At 44.9% G+C, this 21,302-nt stretch overlaps 1 long non-coding RNA gene across 1 annotated transcript; it reads right to left on the bottom strand.

The window, feature by feature from the left end:
• Nucleotides 1-1,365: 1,365 nt before the first annotated feature.
• On the bottom strand, nt 1,366-20,418 carry LOC132243342 (uncharacterized). The gene is made up of 3 exons (XR_009454809.1): nt 20,277-20,418; nt 6,326-6,688; nt 1,366-1,676 (listed from the first exon to the last, which is right to left on the bottom strand). It is a non-coding gene; the product is annotated as an uncharacterized LOC132243342 (long non-coding RNA).
• Between the last annotated feature and the right edge of the window lie 884 nt (nt 20,419-21,302).

Raw genomic sequence — 21,302 nt, 5'->3', positions numbered from 1 at the left:
GAAAGGCATCAACATTTAGGCTGAATCTATGTACCTGAAGATGTAAGATTACATTCAAGTAGCAATGGACAAGCTCATTTTGCCTGATTTCAAACCCTGTCTTATATAGTCGGTTTGAAAGCTGAAATCCAAAATGAAGTTTATGGAGGGTGTGTTTCTACTAGGAAAGACCAGAGAACATGGGTAAGAAAAATCCAGTGAAAAGCCAAAGCAAGAATAGTTAGCCAAAAAAACAGAGGGGAAATGCATGTGAAGAAAATGCATTAGCGGAGGCACAGCAGGGCAGCTCGAAACTCAGGACAGCCAGCATGCATGGAGCGGGGCAGGCTGCTGCTAGTTCACCTGCAGTGGCAGCTTTTTTTTGCACCCTCCAAAAAGGCAGAGCTTGTCTGCCCCTATTAGTTATACTGCTGGGCATCATGGACAGGAAAAGTCTAATGAAATATGGATGATTTTAGCAGATAGCCCAGAGTAAGTGTCAGCGCAGGCTCTCCCAAAGGACGACTAGAAGGCGTTGTATCGCAGGTAGCCTAATGCCTTCCAAGATTCCCTGGTTGCACTGATATGGGATCAGTGTTTTATACCTATTTAAAGGAGGTACAACCTCCGTTGTCCTTTGAGTGATTATCCTTAGCTTCCCTGTTGCTCTCCTGCAGCAGCACCTGGAGATCCATGCGCTCCTACAGCCCTGGGCTCATATCCTGTCTGACGCAGGTCTCATAATGGGGAGGAGGGGATCCGTATGCTCCCCTAGGTTCTCGCACGGACCTCAAGAGGCCTCAGCTCTATATGCTTCACATACAGGGCAGTCTTTTCATTAGCTTTTTAGTGGCAGATGTTTCTTTCATCTGTGGCAGACAGGCATAGCTAGAAAATCCAGGGTATTTGATTTTAAAGTGAAATCTCATTGAGAGGCCATACAGACAGTGTGCCAGGAGGGAAAGGGAAGGACCCGAAGAGCTCAGTATGGGTTTATGAAGCCACAAAATAGTCAAGAAGACATCCCAAAAACTCCAATTATCCGGGGTCCACTCCCTCCATTCTGGCTTTTTACAAAGTCACGTTCTACAGGTTGTATCTAAAACACGCTGTGCCAATGTCCTTGTGCCTAATCCAAAGGCATAATCCTGATTGCGCAAGTAGGTTATAAAATCCACTGATAACTAAGAGGTGCAATCACTAAAAAATAAAACTTGATTAGGAGAGAGAGAGCAGGAAGGCAGGAGAGAGAGAGAGAAAGGTTATGTTTGTTCAAAGGCCTTCAGAAATGAGTGGCACCAGCCACAAGTGTGGGAAAGACTGCTGCCAAGCTGGCAAGCTCAAAATATATTATGAGCATAAAGTAAAACTAATCAGGACTCATAGCAGAGATGATATCTTTTATTAGACCAGCAAGATTTTTGCAAAAAAAAAATTGCTTTAATCGCAAACTTTCAGGCACAAACACCCTTCATCAAGCATTGGAGAAAAGATTGTAAAAGTTCTCCTGGGTAGAAATGAAAGTTCATATTTCATAGGATTTCACAAAGGGGTCAATAGATGAAAAACTCCTCTGGGCAGTTGGTTCATAGCTGGTATGGAGCCTCTCACCTCCTGCGAGGATCTCTGATGATGCAGATTACCTTGAAACAAAGGCAGGAGCAGGATCTCAGGTTTCCGGTGGTCACAGTTGCTTCCTGCTTGGGAAAATATGAAGATTTCATTTTTAAAAATCAGCTAAAATTCAATATCTCCCATGTGTCAAGTATCCAGGTTGTAGCCATATTGGTCTAGAGGAAAAAGCAATCAGGACTCATAGTAAAAATGATATCTTTTATTAGACCAACAAGATTTTTGCAAAAAAAAAAAATATTTAATGTAAACCTATGCATTCATTGCTATTAACAGATTCAACAAAAAGTAACTTCAGAATCTCCTGTGCGCATTCACATATCTCATAGGGGTGCTCTCACCAGTATTGACATTATGTTTTTACTGGTACTGTATAAGTGATCGGAAACCAGTCTATACCCGTGACAGAACAGAAATTTGGCACACAAAACCAGTCTATACCTGTAACGGAACAGAAGTTCAGGACACACAAACTGATCTAAAAATGGTGCAACACTGTCTAAATTTTGCTCCCCTGCCCCCAGCAGAGGGCGAACATGTGCTCTGTTCACTACAGATGGAAACTACACCACTTACAGAAAACCCTGTAACTTGGATCAATTCCACCTCGGGCTTTTTGAATGTCTGCACCTAGCCTCAGTTAGTTAATGAGTTAGTTTGTGGCGTTTTTTTCAAGCAGACTGCCATTCAGATATTACCTGGTGAATGCAGCCTAAATGATCTGTCTGCAATACCTATCTGCACCACTGCTTGCAAGTGTTTTCTTCCCTTATATGAGTCTGATCCTGCTTCTACTTAGCCCATTGCCATTGGGCTTTAGGGGAACACATCCTTGCTTGTAAGGCAGATTTTGGTCATCCCCTTGATATAACACCTCAGCTACCTCCTGCTGGGGTTTATAACTTAGAACCTGTATTTATACTAAGACAATGCTCTACAGCATACCTACTGCCTAGGAAATGACCTGCTTGGTGGCACGGAAGCGGATGAACATGAGTCGGCAGTGTGACGAAGCCATCAGAAAAGCCAATGGCACTTTATCGTGCATCAGCAGATGCATGATGAACAGAAGCAAGGAGGTGATACTTCCCCTCTATCGGGCGCTGGTCAGACCGCAGTTGGAGTACTGCGTGCAATTTTGGGCACCACACTTCAAGAGAGATGTGGATACCCTGGAGAGGGTCCAGAGAAGGGCCACTCATACGGTTAAGGGCTTCCAGGCCAAGCCCTATGAGGAGAGACTAGGGCACCTGGACCTCTTCAGCCTCTGCAAGAGAAGGTTGAGAGGTGACCTTGTGGCTGCCTATAAGTTCATCACGGGGGCACAGAAGGGAATTGGTGAGACTTTACTCACCAAGGCGTCCCTGGGGGTTACAAGAAATAATGGCCACAAGCTAGCAGAGAGCAGATTTAAACTAGACATTAGGAAGAACTTAGAGTGGCCAAAGTCTGGAATGGGCTCCCAAGGGAGGTGGTGCTCTCCCCTACCCTGGGGGTCTTCAAGAGGAGGTTAGATAGGCATCTAGCTGGGGTCATCTAAACCCAGCACTCTTTCCTGCCTATGCAGGGGGTCGGTCTCGATGATCTATTAAGGTCCCTTCCGACCCGAACATCTATGAATCTATGAATGATGACCATCTTACTAAGGAGTCTGGACGGGCTGCTGTGCCAAGCTTGTTACAAGGTTAAGTATTAGTCATGACATAACAGATAGTGTGGACTGGTAACTGCCCAATCCACAATTTAGTGAGAAATTAAACAATTCCCTCTTATGAAATACACATGGCTCAATGGAAAGAAGGAAAAGGTTTTCAATCAAACAAAAATGAGCTAAAACAGCTATGCCAGCAAATCTCTGTAGTGTAGTAGGCCAAGCCTGGTGTGTAACACACCTGAAATCAGAGGAGCTCTTCTTTTGATTGAGGTCTTGCAATAAGCAACCCAGATCATGGGGAAGTCAAGGATGACAAACTTCCAATGATGGGTAAAACTCTTTTAGAGTTATGAGTACCGCTCCAGACAGACTAACCTCACAACTGCTTATCATCTGTGTTCATTGTGACTTCAGTGTGGATCACCAGTAATTGAATTTTTAGAACAGTCTGCTTTAAAAGTGAATCTTCACCCAGTCTTGGTTTAATGCACAATGGAAATGTCTTTTGGAAATCCAGTGGAGCTTTCACCTGATAATTTTTCAATTACTCTGGGTGCATCTACACATATATTAATGCACTGTAGTTACAACCCATTAAGTTTAGTACTTGCATAATCAAGCACTAAATCAATGCACAGTAACTGATGCTACTGCATAGTAGCACCAACACATGGCTTTTTAGTGGCGCTCACTGTGCATCAGCCTAATACTACTGCACAGTAGCGTATTAGCACAGGTTTTGCCCTGTGTGCTACCTCACAGTGTTATTAGGCTACTACACAGTTAGCAGCTCCTGTAGATGCACCCCCTGTGTACACAGCTGCTAGTATATGAGCTATGGTACTGGGCTTTCATGGTGAGGAGCTGTCAGCTAGACTGGGAGCTTGGTCTTAGCCCACATACTACATAGCATCAGGGTTTATATACCTCTAGAAACAGGAGACCTGCAAAATTTGGGATTGGTCATCCAGCTTGTTCTTGAAGAAAGGTAATGATCACTAAGTTCAATAAACACAGGCATTCATGAATGAGAAGAACTGAACCCTTTAATTGGTGGAGCAGTATGCAACACCTACAGAGCCTTTCCATGTCTTTCTGATGGACTAACAACTACCTACCTAACTACCTAACAAGGTAGTTGCTGCTTGAGGGACCATCTCCCAGTTCCCAACCCCTTAGTCTCTTGTTAGGTAGCGTTTTTAAATTATGACTTCTATCACTACAAACCCTATCCTAGGAAAGGAGCAATTGGAAAGGAACTCCAGGAGGGGGTCCTTATTTAGTGGATTTTCCCATAGGAAAGGCCTTCAGAACTGGGCCCTGTGTTTGTATAAAATATTGTATAACAAGATTTCTCATCATCATCAATTTTGAATAGGGCAGCTGCACGTTACACTTCTGCCATGCCATTCTTCAGTCTTTAAAAGGTGCAGGCCTTCTCTGGTGCCTTCTGCAATGTATTGTTATTGCCATCAGACAGACCTGTATGGAGAACTGTTCACTGACTCCAGTGATGGTATAGTTGATTCAAATGAACCCAACTAGTTTGGATTAAGAACTTCATACTTCAAGTGCCTTTTTTGTTTGAAAACCTTCAAGCTTCTCATTATCATCAGGTTTGTTTGTTTGTTTTAATGCACAGAAATGGGAATTTCCATAAAATAATGCTTAGGGGCACAAAACCGTGTCAAAAAGCATTAGTGTTAAAAGCAAACATAAGGAGAAAAAGCAAAATACATTTGGAAACATTTTGGACCATGTGCTATATTGTTTTATGTCGTGCATACAGCTATAACATCCACACATTATAAAAGCATAGGGCAGCAGACTGAAAATATGTCTTTTAGATTCAAATACAGTAATAATCTAAGAGCAAACTATTGCTTGATTATCACACTAGTTGTCTAGTAATAGTTATTGTATTTAAAAAGTCCATACAAGTTTTTATTTAAAAAGTTGGCAAATACAGTGTTTTGTCTAACTTCTGCTCAGTGTTTCAGCAAAAAAGGAGAGAAACGAAAGAGCAAGTATGCAATCTGAAGATGGAGGTGGTAATCTGTGCTGGTCTGAAATCAGGCTGAAGACAGGGCAGGGTGGTTGCTTAGAGATTAACTCGTTCAGATGATGCCATCTGAAGACAAACCAGAGTTCAAATGCATCTGATGAAGTAGGTTGTTGTCTATGAAAGCTCATGTCCCTGGACCAGAGAAGAAGTAGAAATGGAAGTGAATGGCAATACATGATGTTTAAAAAGAGGTACAAAGAGAAGGTTACTGGGAGGTCTGGACATGAACAAATGCAATGTATCTGTGTCAAGCCAGGTCATGGCTGGGCAGGTCTAGGGGCCACCCAGGTCAGAAGAAGCAGCCAAGATCCAAGGGGAGTGTGCACAGTCTGAGTGTAGGGGAGTCTGGAAGCCAGAACATCCTTCTAGGGAACTGAATCAGAGATCCAGGGGCTTGGGCAGAGTGGGGGGTCAGGAGACTGGCTAGTTGGATATGTACAAGACCAAACCAGAGTCATGCTAGGGAGCCAAAAGGTCAGGCTAACCTGGAGGTCCATGGCTAAGCTAGGTTAGGTAGCCAGCGAATCCATCAGAGAGTCAGTAAAGACTCAAGCCAAGCATGAGACAGCAGAGGTACAAATGAAGCCTTGTTGTCCAGACACTTCCTCTTCCAGGCCACGGGTTTTTATAGGAAGGGGTAATGGGTCAGCTAACCCTGGCTGGCCATTTCGGTTGCAAGGAGTGGACGGGAAACTAGGCGCAGATATTGGGTTCTGATCACCTATATCCGCCCCAATACTCAGCTAAGGAGGTGACAGCCTGGGATGAGCAGCTATGTCAGGCACGTTAAAGCCCAAGGTTTAAGGCTGTGGCATGACAGGCTGGTATTAGCTATGGATATTCTTGTCTGTAATAACTTGTCTGCCTCTTCTGTACACCTTATTTTGCTCACAGGTGATCAGACCCAGCAAGTAGCTCTGTCTTTTCTCACCAAGGTGTAAGAGACTGCTGGTTATTTCCAGGAACATCTTGGAAACAAGGAACCCTGTACTCACCATGTTGGCTGTCATCCTGCAACACTCACACACACGACGTTTAGAAGTCCCAGTGGTTCATGGGACCCTAGTCCCAAAGTGCCCTGTTCCTGTTCTGGTGAAGAAGAGGAATTTGCATTCTTCAGTGCTTGTTATCAACCAGCCTGTCTCTTAACCGCTGGACAAACGTCTGCATCTGAGCCTCACCACCAACAGCCAGTGCAGTGTTGTGACACCATGGGATACATGCGCCTCTCCAAGGAGTTTACTAGCTACTTGAGCTCTTTTGCTTGTTGCCATTGATGCAGCAGCCCAACAGGCAGGTGCTCCGGTTTCAGAAGTCATGGTATCCATGTTGCAAAATTTAAACTTTCCTTTCTCGACCTGCCAAAGGAAGGAGCAGAAAATACAAAACACAATTACGGAACTGGGTAGGCGGTCCAGAGCTCTGTGAGCTCATGGCAAGATGGTTTCTGTCTTAGAGAATCCCAGGGTTAGATGCATCGGAGGACAAAAGGCAGCTACAACGCCAACACTGCGCAGTGGGCGCGTGTTGTTGTAACTCTGATTCAGACATCGAATGCCCTCCCCACCACCAGCATTTTTCTTCTGTTGCCAATTAATCCACAAGGCCAATAGAAGGACAGCAAATAACTGACCCCCGGCGCCAGCACATATTGTGCCTTTCAAACCACTTTGGCTTCATTATCTTCAATTTACCGTATGACAGTTACATGAGTGAGAATTTATCGAGGAAGCTCATGGAGAGTCTGGCCATTTAAATCACTCTGTTGCAAAGACAACTAGAGGAACGACAAAGAAGCAATAGCAGCAAGAGAATCGCACTTCATTAGAATTTGAATGATATGTTCCAGCAACTCCTTGGCTTGGAATAGTATTATCACCTTCCCCCCAGGTTGCTTGGTCTTGTAGATCTATTTCCTAGTAGGGAAGTCAGGGATGTGGCGTCTAGTTCTCTTTTTTAGTGTAACTGGTTTATTTACATGCACCAGACATTGAGCAACGTTCATCACTAGGGACCTACCTAAGTCACTGTGAGACGATGGGTTTTTCGTGGCTCGCTCACAGCACACAGCGCTGATTTCACGGGCATTTTGCAGCAGTCCCACCCCCATCACTAATTGGTGGAGTGTATCTTAATTCCAACTATGTCACTATCATTTGTTGGGGGGGTTGATTTCACAGGAAATCGCAACCGATGCTGGATTTCCTAGCGATTGCGGACAATGCTGTTTTTCATGATTTCTGCAAAACCGTAATTTAGGTAGGTCCCTATTCCACGCTAACACCACACGAACAATCCCTGCTTTCAGGAATTGCAGTCTGATGCCCATTGTCCGAGAAGTAACTCTATACCAAGCACCGGCTCCAAGGAGGGAGATTGAGGTAGAGAGCAAACTCTCTGAAGGCACAGCCTTGCCTTTTACTTCCGGCACCAGGCAGTACCATGAAAACATGCCACACATACCATACCCCACGAACTACCCCACACAGTTGAAGCCATGTAGCTGCATTCAGCTCAGAACAATGCCCAAGCTAATTAGCTGGTCAGGAGGTCATGTGTGTGGAGCAGCATGGCACTGCCTGGCATGGGAAGTGACAGGGACAGATGGGCCCTGATACAGCTTTCACCAAAAGATGCGGCATCACAAAAACCAAGCAGCATTTTCTCAACAACCATACCCTGCCCACACACAAAGAACGAGAACGTGTTAGTAAGACAAGCAGTGCTCCCTGGTGACTCCTGTCATAACCGTACACTAGAACAGGCAGTAATTCATTCACAGGGTAATAGGTGGGGCTGTTGACATTTCCACTGAATAGGTTGCCCAACATTTCCCATTGTTGGATCCTGTTCTATTGCTTGTCATCTTGCCAAACGTTAACCATCTGGTCTGGAGGTTTCCATGCTGGTGTCTGTCTCGCACTGAGTTATTTTGGAAACTTGCAGCCTAAACAGTTTGCCCATCTCCAAGCACAGCCGTGGGGAAAGGCATTGTTTTGTCCATGTTAACAATTTTTAATGGCCTTTTTTTTTTTTTGTGAAAAACTCCAGCCCAACTTTCCCCTCCGCAGGGGTAGCCTGTTTGTTGGGAATGTGTCTTTGGTCGTCTCTATGAAAAAATCCCAAATTTAGCCAAGCAATGTCTTTTAAAAATTAGTATGCATATGCATAGAAGAGATGTCTCAGATTTTAGCAGTACCATGCCTTGAAGGTTTCCTCTGCACTGGGCAATTCAGCAAAAGATCTGAAAAGGATTGCAGGGCAAAATGAGCTACCTTTGGGTCCAGAAGCCTGAGTAGAGAGCAGAGAGCTCTTGTATTCTCTCCTGTGTTCTCAGTGGCATTGGGACTGGACAAAATTTGTAGGAGGGACGTGCTACATTCACAAGCAGAGGGGACAAGTGACAGCAGAAGTGCTAAAGAAAGGATGAGAGGGGTCTCTTTTGAAGAGCAGCAACCTTTAAGGCTTTAGGACCACGCAGAGGCCTCTGTGGTATATCTGTCTGGGATGATAAATGGCTGGGTTTGATAGGTAGAATACACTGCATGCAAAGCCCAGCAAATATGACTGCAAATTATTGCTGGGACAGGTTGGTTTGGTTTTTATCAAGAGGGAAAGGAAATTGTCTACAATGCAGCAGGACAGGAGGCTGAGAGGCTGCATATACACTGTCTACTGTAGTAGTTGTAGGCATCTGCCTGTCTCACAAGACAATAGAATTACACCGAGTGAAACAGTTCACTGAACGTAATCCTCGCTTGAAAAATAAAGCAAAGCTGGTGTGACCTCTCCAGGGTGCAAAAGTGTATTGTGATCAGAAAGGGACACATGCCAGCAAAAACAGGAGGCTAGAGAGAGGGAAGAAATGAGGAAAAGAGATTTTGAAAACCCCTTGAGAAGGAAGAAAGATAATATTTCCTCTTCAGGAACAGGTAAGAGCAAGAATTAGGCAAGGGAATGGTGATAAGACACAGACCCACAGGTTACAACATGGTAGCAGTTTCTCAAATTCTCTTTCTCCCATCTCTTTAATGGAGCACGTGTTTGCGGCGAATCACTGCAGCCTTGCCCCCTATTGAGAGGTCACTATACATCTTGTGCTGGATCCTAACTTTTTGTGTTCCTGGGCTCCCAACAGGCTGCTTTTCCAGTACTGACCAAGAGAACATTTAGGTCCCAAAAAAGCAGGGGCGCAAACAGAAGTGACAGTTTTCACCCCATCTAGCCACAGAAAGCAGTTTATAGCCATGACCAAACACAAGTGCATGGCAGCAGACTGCTTCCTAAAATAGCCGATCAGGTGAAAATCTGACCCCTCATTGCGTGAGGGTTCAGATGAAGATGTTTCAAAACAGAGCAACTTCGGTAACTTCTGTCTGCGCTGCCTGACAGATGTTTTCAGAATGGGAGGGGGGAAAGGGAGTGGAGGGAGTTCAGTCTGGGGGGATTTCAGCCCATGCTGGGAGTTTTTCAGCTGACTTGGGAGGTGCAGGGGGACTCCAATACATCCCTTCACCCGGGGCTGAAATCTGGGCACCCCACCCACGCCAACTGAACTCCCTCCAGTCCCTTTTCTCCTTCCCATTCTGAAACGGGGACAGGCTGGAAGATAGGGAGGGCCATTGATAGGAGAAACTGGCTGCAGGCTCCAGCAGCTAGATTCCCGTCCCCCTGGAACCAACAGAGAACTTCTGTTTGTTCCAGGGGATCGTTGCAACGCAGAATGTTTCCTGCAAAGCGTTCTCGGTTACAGCGGGGAGCTGCACTTCTGTCTGCGCCCGAGATCTAACAGGATCCTGCAGCTGCTTGCTCCTTCTTATGCTGTGACGGAAACTGCTGCCTCCTCCCTCGGGGAAAACTTGCCAGCATCCTCTCAGAACAGTCTCTTGATCCTTTATTCTTTTCCTTGTTTGTCCTTCCAAGGTCACCATGGCTTAGCATCTGTTTCCCTGAAAATGGCTTCTCTCTGCACAGATACTACCATCATTTGCTATTCTGGGAATTGCTCATTTTAGGCTATTCTCAGAAGTGCTGACAAGGTATTTTCAGTAAGGACACCTCAAATTTGAAACCTTCCCCCACCCCCACCCCAGCTACTTGGATACAAAACAAGCTCAAATCACTTGACTGTTGGATCACCCTGCAAATGGCCATTCCCCAGGTGCTTAGGGAGCAAGGAGGGTTCATCATCATTATCATCAAAGAGAAGGCTGGAAGGGACCTCCAGAAGTCATCTACTCCAAACCCCTGCCTGAGGCAGGATCACCACTATCCACACCATCCTAGATGAATCCATAGTCTAACTTCTTAGTAAAACTAGTCAGCTCTGACACAACACAAGACATAACACTTTAACATGCCACAGGCAAAGCAGGAGAACTATGGAAGCCAACGTCCTGCTTCTGTAAAGGGTTGCTAATATATACTCAGGACACCCCATGAAGAGGGCCAGGCCCCCCACTACAAAGCAAGGCAAAAACCCCCATAGTCCAGACCGATCTGACCATTGGGTAAAATTACTTCCAAAGCACAAATATGGTGATTGGTCTAACCCTGAATTTGGGGGGGTGGGCAAGACTGAATATACACTGTGAAAACGACTCCTCCTGCCCCTCCTTCCCTCAGTGAATGGAAAAAAAAAGTGAAAAAAAATATATATTTTGGGTCACATTTTTTACCAATCTGAAAAATTATATTATTTATGTATATTTATATATTATATGAAACATAATGGTACCCAGCAAGGCAAAGCTGAATGGAGACTAGAAACATCTAGAAAACAGAGGGAGCATGAAATCAGGGAACTGTATCAGCAATTGATGACATAAGCCATATTTAAATAGATCTAGTTCTGGTTTTACAATTGCAGGCAGCAAGAGAAATAAACTGCACCTGTGTGTAACACCGGGTGCCTTCAAGAAGTAGCATGGAACACCAAAGAGACACAGGAAAGAGCCCCTAGGAAGCTGTTTGTTATCTCTGTCAAAAGTAAAATTAGGACTTCGGGGGACATGGACCTTTAGCTTGATATATGCTCTGAGCATAAAACAGAATGATCTGCAGGCTTGTCTGCTATGAGATCATTTTTATTCTCCTGGACAAGTGGGTTATGTCATTTGTACACCTGTAGGGTGGAGTTAGAAAAAAGGCTAAAACAAACAAATAGTGGAAAGCCCTATTTGCCATGAGTATGCATCTCGGAACAGGTCCCGTTCTGTTTCATATTAGAAAGAATCATCGTGTTCTAACAAGGGTCAGGCTCAGGCTAGCAGGAGCAACAATAAGGCCAGCTGTCACTCCTTTCGTTTTCATGCATGCCCAGGGAGTGATTATACAGATGTGGATAACGCCAACATGTAGAGCTGCAAAAAATCAAGTTGGGTGCTGGTTGCAAGGTTTTGAAAATGTCATTACAACCGAAACCCAAGAAAATCTCATTCTTCCACTCCTTGTACAACTGGTCCCTTGTCAACCTCTCGAAAAGCCAACCCATATGCATTATATAAGCATATCCTTGTTAGCACAGATATGTGTTTTCCTCTTGCGGTGATAATAACTGTAAGAAGGGGTTTCAAAATTATCGACTCTCCAGAAGGTCATTAACCTGAAAAGATTGGGAAACACTGGTTTAGGATATTGAAACCTATGACAAAATTGTTTGTGCTTTTTTTCAGCAAATGTTTTCATTTGGGTTGGAGAGAGAGACATAAATCAGCTGAGCAACACACTATTTTTCCCTATGAGGAAAGGGCTTTCTTCCTTATGGGTAATTGTACTCAGGGAAGAACAATGATCCTATTGTTTTTATGGAGCGCTTTTATTGCTGTTCTTTTCAGATGCTTTCTAGGCCGAGATAGCAAACAATGCAATCCATTTCATTTTTACAAGAAAATAAACCACAAAACTACAAAAACTAAAAGAGAAGATCTTATAACTATTTGTTGACATGCAACTGGTATGAATTATATTTTTTCAAGTCATGCAGTCATTAAAGCTACTCATAGCTGTGGTTGCTAATGAGAGGAAATCATAAGAAAAATAATCTAATGAAATTCCAATACTGTGAACCCCCAGTGTTGAAACTGCAGCTCCAAAAGAATTTAAGCTTAAAAATGAAAAGGGTTTTTTTTTTAATAATAAATGTAGGAATCCTTTTATTTGCCTTTTGATTTTTGAACCCTTAGAATAGACTCGGGTCATATTTTCAAACATGTGGATTAGAAAAGGGTTTTCATTAATGAAAGCTGAGCTTTTCATATGATCAAAAGGTTTAAGAACCAGGGATTTAAGAAAAGCACCAAATATTATGGCACTAGCAATAACATTTCCAGGAGTTGGCAACACTGAGGCCAGGTACAGACATTATTCTTTTACCAGTATAAGTGACTGGAAACCAGCCTATACCCCTAACAGAAGTTCAGCACACAAGACTGGTCTATACTCACAACAGAACAGAAGTTCAGCACAGATGGACTGGTTTAAAAATGGCGGAACCCAGTTTAAGATTTGCCCCCCCACCGAAAGGTGAATGCGGGTGCTGACAGACATGCAGCTCCCCACTGTAACTCATGGCACTTCACAAAAAGCGTCACGAGTTACAGTGATCCCCAATCCAATGGATCTTCACTGTTTGGTCGAGGAGTGATGGGGGAGGGAAATCGAGCTTGACTCTGGAGCCAATCCAGTGGAGAGAGGCTGCCTGTCTCTCCCTAGCCCAGGCCCCTCCCTCCCAGCTCCAGTGCCGTCTTCAGGATGGGAGACGGGAAGGGTGGGAAGGAAGCTCTGCCTGGGGTTTGCTCAGCCTGTGCTGGAAGAGGGGGCAGGTGTATTGGAGTCCCCCACCTCAGCTTCAAGTTCATGAAGTGCATGTGCATCCAGAGGGGGATGTACATAGAGGCTCCACATTTGGATGAACTCAGATTACTGGAAGTTACTCTTTATTCTCCTTTTGTTTTACAGTCTGCATTATTGTTTCAGGTGATCCACAAAATACATTCCAGATTGCACCACCTTCCCTTGCCTTGTCCTGCCTGTGCACTTTGGTCCCTTCATTTGGAAATACCACTTTTGGGGCAAAGGCGAGGTACAATCTGCAATCTAGTCTCCAGTCCAGTTTTTCTGATGTGACAGGTCATGGACCATCACCTGGACTGAGTCCACCACACTTTTTCTATGAAGGTTGCTAAGCATCCATCAGAAAATAAAACAAGTCGCTCTAGACAGGGCTTGATTCATCCCATACCCCCCGATGGGAGAGGTGACCTTGCTTATTACCAGGCTTTTGAGTAGTCATCCTTCGGAGCACATTTCTCAAGCTCTGTCTACATTTCCCTAATTTATTTCCTGAATTTTTGTTCACACTCACAACTCCTGTCAAAATCCCTCAATACCCAACAATGATGTGTGTCTGCTTTGTTAGCCCCACTCTGTGCTTATATAACTCACCGGCACCCCTGGCAATCATGAGAAGCAGCTATTTCTTGATACCTGCAAGTTCTTCATGTTGCAGCTGTTTCCCGGCCAACGTTTCCTCCCCCCCCTTAAATCCTTGTTATTTCCTGGGAAGCATCTTTCAGTTCATGTGTGAGGAGCCATACAGAAAGGCACTTAGCTGTGCTGTAACTACAACTTGCTTGATATTAAACTTAAAGCACACAACAAAAATGCAATGAGGGTACCAAGGGAATTTGCTCACACATGTGAAGAGAACAGCACCACTCTTCTTACCCTCTCTTTCCCCCTCTATCTACTTAGATGGCCCTTGTCCTCATATCATTTGAGTGACCTTGCATGGTGAATGGAGTCTATCCTCACATGAGGTAGGGAAGTATCCTTATAGGGAACTCAAGTCCACGGTCACACAAGAAAAGCAGAAACTGAGCTGGGAATTCAATGGAGAGCTCCATTTTTATTCCTATCTACTGAAGAGGCAGGTTGGCTGTGAGACTGGGCTTGCAAAGGATCAATAGGTTTTGAGTTAATTTGGGATTGATTTTGTTCTGTTTGCTTCTTACTGTGCAATGCCAAGTATAAGTATGGATCCCAGAGGGGTCCCTTTAGCTCAGAATACGTGTTTGTCATGTTAGCCCATCTGACAGAGATTCAGTCAACTCTCACCATCAAAAATACAAAATCAGGGGAGTTTTGGATCTGGGCCCAAAGCAAAGTCCTGAAAAATATAGTGCCAGAAATATATCTCACAAAAGATCTCTAAATCGTTTCAGGCTGGTATCTTCACCTCACCAAGTTATAACCATGAAGTAATAGAGTTTTTCTTAAGCCTGCTTTATATTAGTATAAAGGGTAGTGTTAGGCCTTCTCCCCATAACGGCCTCTGTTAAGTCACTGAATCCATCATCACAGCCACCCAATACGGATTCAAGAACGATACAGACATTTCAAAGTTACAACCTTACAAGTTACCAAAACACGAGCAGCAATGTTTTCCATGCATTAACAGCTTCAAACCAGTCAACTGTAGCCTTTCATTTTGTTCACATCAAATGATAATACTAGTTGGTTTGGAAGGTATTTGCCCCTGGAATCATCATATTTTTATTTGGAGGTTCAGAATTATAAACAAGAGCAATGTAAAGCCCAGACCTACATATTATTTCCATGATGTAAAGATGCTCAAACCCTTCAAAGGCCAGCTATCCCTTACTGAGAGAGGTAGCAATTATATAAAACACTTTTATTGTCTGGGGGTATTTTCAGCCCTTTAATTTTATGTGCCCCAGGTGAAGCAATATAAACAAACTGGAGCTCTCCTGATTGTGTTCATCAAGAAAAGAGCCATGGGGAAGTTTGTAGGATCAAAACTATAACTTTGTGCTGCTAAGGTGTCAAATTTTTCAAGTGCAAAACAGAAATACAACTGTGCAACACACGGAGAAAGACTTCGGAGAAGCCAGCGTTCACAGCCCCTCTCAAATATCTGAGCAGTAGCTGCCAGGCTGCAGTCTTTAATAAGAACTTCTGGGAAGGTAAGGTGCAAAATAAATGTTAGTGAAGTGGCTCTGGATTTTTAGTGAGCACAAGACATTCGGAAAGCACCAGAATTTAGTTCACTGCTGCACTACTTTGCAAAGCCAACATGCCAGGGTGCAGCCAAGGCAGCAGAAAGCCATTCGTGTCTTTGTGTTTCTCATTCAGAACAGAGCATACTGAATTAGGTACAAAAGGGACTTGAACACAGCTCTTCTAGTCTGGAGGCCCAACAACCTCCTTTCTTCCTCCATTTTGAGAAATGATCAAAAAGGCATGGACCCCAAACTTCATCAAAATAGCTCTAAAAGCATCCTGGCTCAATCTGCATTTGTAGGAATGCAAGGAATTCTATTACCTGCAGAAACATGACATGATTTTCTAGTAAGAGCAAGCAATTACAAGATTAGGCACCTACATTGATTTAGGAGCATACAGCCCAGAGCCAAACACTCATGAGCTTAGTGAAGGTCTGGATCCAGGATTTGCGTAGTCTTTTCTTTTACCGTTGTCGCTCACCTAGCTTTAATAGAGAGGACAAGGCAGCACCTTAGGGCACTTACACATGCTCTGGGGGTTTAGTCCCCTAAACTGGAATGGTGGGGTTTAATTGTAATGATTAAAAACGCATCATTTCAATTTATGGGTTTCCATCACTGTTACTGTGAGGGGTCCAATCCTCCCCCGCGGAGCCTGCCCGCATTTCCTGTGCCCAGGGAGTGAGCTGCCAGTGAGCCGAGTGACCCCTGAGCTGCGGGGGGGCCCTGGTCCTTCCCCCTCCAGTGGCAGTGCCCCCTGGAGCCACCTGGGAGGGCTGCTAGCGGGCAGGTGCTGCCCCAGCTTGGGTTCAGGGAATGGTTGGATTGGGCTGGGTGCTGCTTCTGAGCTGGGGCAGCACCTGCCCATTAGCTGCTCACCAGGCAGCCCTGGGGGGCACCCCCCTGGCCACAGCAGAGGTGGGGAGGCCCCATGGAAAAAAAAAAAACAGATTGGGTCCCTTGCCACTTTTTTTTTTCCACTGGAGTTTGTTAATGCAAGCTGCCAGTGGGCCACACTGTCCCTGATATGTGGGGGGCCTGCTCCTTCTCTCCATGGCAGTGGCACCTCCTGGGGATGCCTGGGTGGACAGAGAGTGGGTGGGTGCTTCCGCAGCTCGGAGGTAGCTCCTGCCCAATCCAACACCTCCCCAAGCTCTCTGGGGCTCCCAGCATTGTCTGCACTGCCCTGCCACCTTCTCCAGCCACCAACACACCCACCCACCCTCCTGCCATTTCCCTGAGCTGCCCCAGGGTCACCTGGAAAAATAAGTGGCAGGGGACCCAATCCTCTTCTTTTTTTTTTATGGAGCCTGCCCGCAGCTGGGGGGCGAGCTGCCAGTGGCCCCTGAGCTGCAGGGGGCCTTGGTCCTTCCGTGGTGGTGGTACCCCCAGGGGCTGCCCAGGCAGGCAGCTAGTGGACAGGTGCTGCCCCAACTCAGAGGTAACACCCAGCCCGATCCAACTGTTCCCTGAGCCTAAGCTGGGGCAGCACCCACCTCCTAGCTGCCTGCCCAGGTAGCCTTGGGGGGTGCCACTGCCACGGAAGGAAGGACCAGGGCCCCTGGAGCTCAGGGGCCACTTAGTCTGCCAGCAACTTGCCCCCCAGCTGCAGGAGATGTGGGCAAGCTCCACAGGGGGAAAAAAAAGAAGAAAAATGATCAGGCCCCTCACCGCTTCTGCCTTCAGCCTGCCTCTCCCACCCTGGGGGACCAGTTGTCAGAAGGCTGCAAGATTTGGAATAGCTACATTGCAAACTAAACTACATTCGGATGTGGTTCAGTTTGCAATATAGCACATTAAAAAAAAAACCTGTACATGTACACCATGACACAATTCAACCGCAAAAATGAGCAATTTTCGTCATGTGTACAAGCGCCCTTAGAGACTGACTAGTTCAGAGAAGTGTGGACTTCCATATACAACAGCCTACTTCATCAGATTCCTAGCATCTGACAAAGTAGGCTGGTATATGTGTGAAAAATAATAGGAAATATGGTCTGTACAAAACTTTTGCTCACCCTACAGCCAATGTAGCTATTGTCTTCAGTTGGCTCTGGATTCAGCCCTGTAGTGCTACCACTTGATTTCAAAGCTTTCCGTTGCAGTGGGAAAGGGTGAAATGTAAATATTGCAAAACGTTTACCCAGGTGTCAGGTGCCTGGTTCAGGTGTGGTGTATTAATGTATCAGCGGGTACAGAAGGAACGTGTGCTTTCATCAAACCCTGAACAATTTTTTTAAAAAGGCAGGGTTTAGATTTAACTCTTTTCTCTTATTTGGTAAATTGACTACAGGGAAAATCTAACTTCAAAGGCATCAGACGCACAGCTGATGACATTTAGAAAGAAAAGCAAAAATGTTGCTTTTCTGAGAGACTTACAAATGTTATCTATGTTCATGGGTGTAATTTTCCATTAAGAAAAAGCTCTCAGAATCAACATATGGACCATGTAATGCAGGAGTTACCATAGCAACTAGCCTTTTAAAATCCCGATGTATGTATATGCCAACAAAACAAATGTATTAATTTTGACTTGCAGTCTGTAGTTATTTAAAAGTCCTATCTTTCTAGTATTTGCTTTTTCTCTATTAAATATGGCTAATTTATACTTTAGACATTGGCTTATTGGGCTGTCTTTTGAAACGCTTATATACACTTTGCAATTGAAGGTCAGGTACAAGGGAGAGAACTGTAATTTAACTAATTCAAAATATATGCTTTACGCATCAAACAACAGCTCTGGGATCAGAATGAATTCAGCTTCAAGAATACAAATGAGATGACATTTCGGTTCAGTAAAATGTTACATGAATAAAAAGAAAGAGAGAGAGAGAAATATCAACTTCCCAAGCTGCACGAAGGATGGGAACCAGGAGCAAGCAATCGCTGGAACTTTTGCCCATGAAGGGGAAGAAGTCTGTGAAAACGTGCAGTGGTTATATATGGTCACATAAACAAGACCCAGGTGCTACGGCTGTGCGAAGCTTCAGTTCCTGATTCAGTTTGATGGAGATACGGCCTGATTCGTGGCCAAATCTCCAAATATGAATTGAATCAGAGGACCCTTTAATCTCTCTGAATCGAATCAGAACCCTCCGAATCGATTCAGAGAGATTCGGACATAGAGACAGCTTTAAATGTTTTTTCTACATACCTCTAGGTAGCAGGGGCTGCTCACGATTGCTGCGAAGCTGGGGTGGATGGAGTGTCCCACAGAAGCATGGGGGGCTCCCCAGTGCACTCGGCAGCAGACCCGGAAGTGGACTAGAAGCACTTCCAGTCCACTTCCAGGCCTGCCAGGGAGCGCATGGCCAGCACCCCCCCAACCCTCCCACGTCTGTGGCTCAGTGACTGGTGCCTTCTTGGTCTGCAGGGGAACCCGGGGGTCCCCTGTAACCAATCGCTGAGCCAGGGGGGCAGCTGAGGGGACCCCCCAGTGTGCTCCCTGGCAGATCCAAAAGTGGACCAGAAGTACTTCCAGTCCACTTCTGGGCTCACCACCAAGCATGTGGAAGCCCCCCCTTCCTCCCCCCGTACACCTGTGGGACGCTCCATGCACCCCAGCACTGTAGGAATCACGAGCCGTGCTGCTACCTCAAGGTATGTAGAAAAAAATTTTAAAGCTGTCTCTATGTCCAAATTTCTGATTTTCCAAATCAGCATCGAATCTTCAGATTCGGATTCGCCCAAATCAAATCAGGGGCAGCGATCCGAATCAATTAATCAAATCACTGTCCCTGATTTGGGCTGAATCTGAATCAAATACAGCCTGCTCCGCACACCCCTACCAGGTGCCCTGCAAACAAAAACCAGCAGCTACTGAATGGCTTAAGGCCTGGCTTTGATTTGCCCTGGTTTATTCTGAGCCACGCCAATGTAAAGGTCTGATTCTGCTCCTGTTGACCTCAATGGGAGCTTTGCTCTTGACTTCAAGTGGAGGTATGAGTGTGCCTATTATATTTGCTCCTTTCAAAATCATTGTGGTTTTGTCCTCTTTGTTCTTGTTTTTTTCCTCCTTCATGAGGCATGAAGGGACCCTAAAAGATTTCATTTCCCAGCCACAGAATTTGCCCTTCTTTCTTCCCCAGGCAATAGAAATAACAAGGCTCCCTTGCTAGTTCCTTTCTTGGACACTTTGGAGAATTAACAAGTGTGGGGCTACAACATCACAAGAAACTGAAAGCTCTTCAGAGGAGAGGGGAGAGGGAACATGGGGTCTTAATCAGGCAAAGTATTTTGCTGAATACCTATTTCACCCAAAGGCCCAAACAGAATTTAGGAGAGAAGGTGTTTCTGTGAAGGGCTGAATGCTGCGCCAGTTCATATGAGAGCTGATAAGACTTCCGTTTCATTTTTCAAGTCCTCTACTTATTTCAATGAGGAACAATTCATTATGATTTATTAGCAACCAGGCTAACAGTGAAGCTGAGAGATTCATTGTGCTACACCCTGTACGAACACACGGAAAGGGTAGAGGGCTAAAATACTGTGGGTTAACTAACTTCCACTTACCAGAGTGTAAGAGCATGAATGCATGCAGCTGACAAGGAGCAGCTCAAATAGGGTAAAGTCCTGCCCTTTCGACTTTCCCCTACCCAGTAAGCTGTTTCTATGTCCAACAAGAAGGTGTTCTTGTTCCAGACAATGTGAGCAAACAAGACCGAGGGTAGGAGGAACAAAGTATGGTTATTCCTGTTTCCTAGAAGGGGAATTTAGGCAGAAAAGAAGTGCGAGTGCCTTAGGTATGAACACACAGGAGGTCAACGCCGGCGTTAGTAGTGGAACCCAACTCTCTTGACCACCAGAACCTCTTCTCTCAAATGGATGCATCCATAAATCTACATGCTCACTGCTTTTATGGCTGCTACATTATGTACCTAGAAGGCACTTAAGAGTTAAACTTCATCCTTCACATACATACCCAACAACACCGAAAAGCTTTCCATGGATATAAAGTTGAAAACACTGGAACTGGACCGATTCCACGACATTCAGATCTCTGAAGTGGCACAGAACAGAAGTGGCAGGACTTACTTGCCCCTTTACAAACCTTCAGTGCTCTTCCTATTAGAGAGAGAAGCTGTTAGACAGATATCAAGTATAGGTGGTCGAACCCAAAGAAATACCCAGTTGTTTGTGATAGCTGCATGCTGCCTCCGTTACTTTCAGGTAATTCATCACGTTTGATGTGAAACATGGAAGAAGCGTAGCAAAATACCAGAGCAAAGTCACTCTGGGAGGGGAGGTCCAGGGTCAGGCTGGACCCAAAATTAGAACATGTTAAAAGCAGAGTTTACAGCAGAGTAGAAGTTGTTGAAATTATAATGAAAACTAGAGCCATGAGTTCAAATGTCACATAGCCTCCCTTTCACAACTTCTGAGAAACAATTTTCTGTTTCTAAAATTATGTTCTTAATTTGGGGGAGGGAAACGCCTTTTAATTAAAGCAAAAGGCCACCATTGCTAGTCTGCTTTGTGTAGCATTTTTTTCCTGGTTATATGCAAATGGATGAAAAGGCCCGTCAGTATATCAGTTAGTTTCTCTTTAACTGTTTTCGCTTACCTGAAGCACTGTAATTTACTGCATTACCGCTCTGAAATGTGCCTTCGTTTTTATCTTGCTTTTTCAGTTATAGAATGATCCTCATTACTGCAGTATCTGCTGCATATTCCAGCTATTTTCCTTTTCTCGCATTTCCAGGTACACTGATATGTTATTTGGCATGTACTACCCTATTTAATTTTCAGGATCCCAGTCTCTTCCCTCCAAAGGGTCAAATTGTGCATTGGCACATTGTGAGATACTGGGAATAAGGAAATTCCTTGGGAAAATACCAAAGGATTTCTGGGGGAAGTGAAGCTGTATGGACCTGTCCCTTCCCAAGTTGGCCATGCGACAGGAAGTGTGCTATCCTCTAGGAAGTGGGTGGCTGTGCGTATCATCCAC

This window comes from Alligator mississippiensis, chromosome 9 (assembly GCF_030867095.1).
Source record: "Alligator mississippiensis isolate rAllMis1 chromosome 9, rAllMis1, whole genome shotgun sequence".
NCBI classification, from domain to species: Eukaryota; Metazoa; Chordata; order Crocodylia; family Alligatoridae; genus Alligator; species Alligator mississippiensis.
This window is presented reverse-complemented; position numbering and strand designations above follow the sequence as displayed.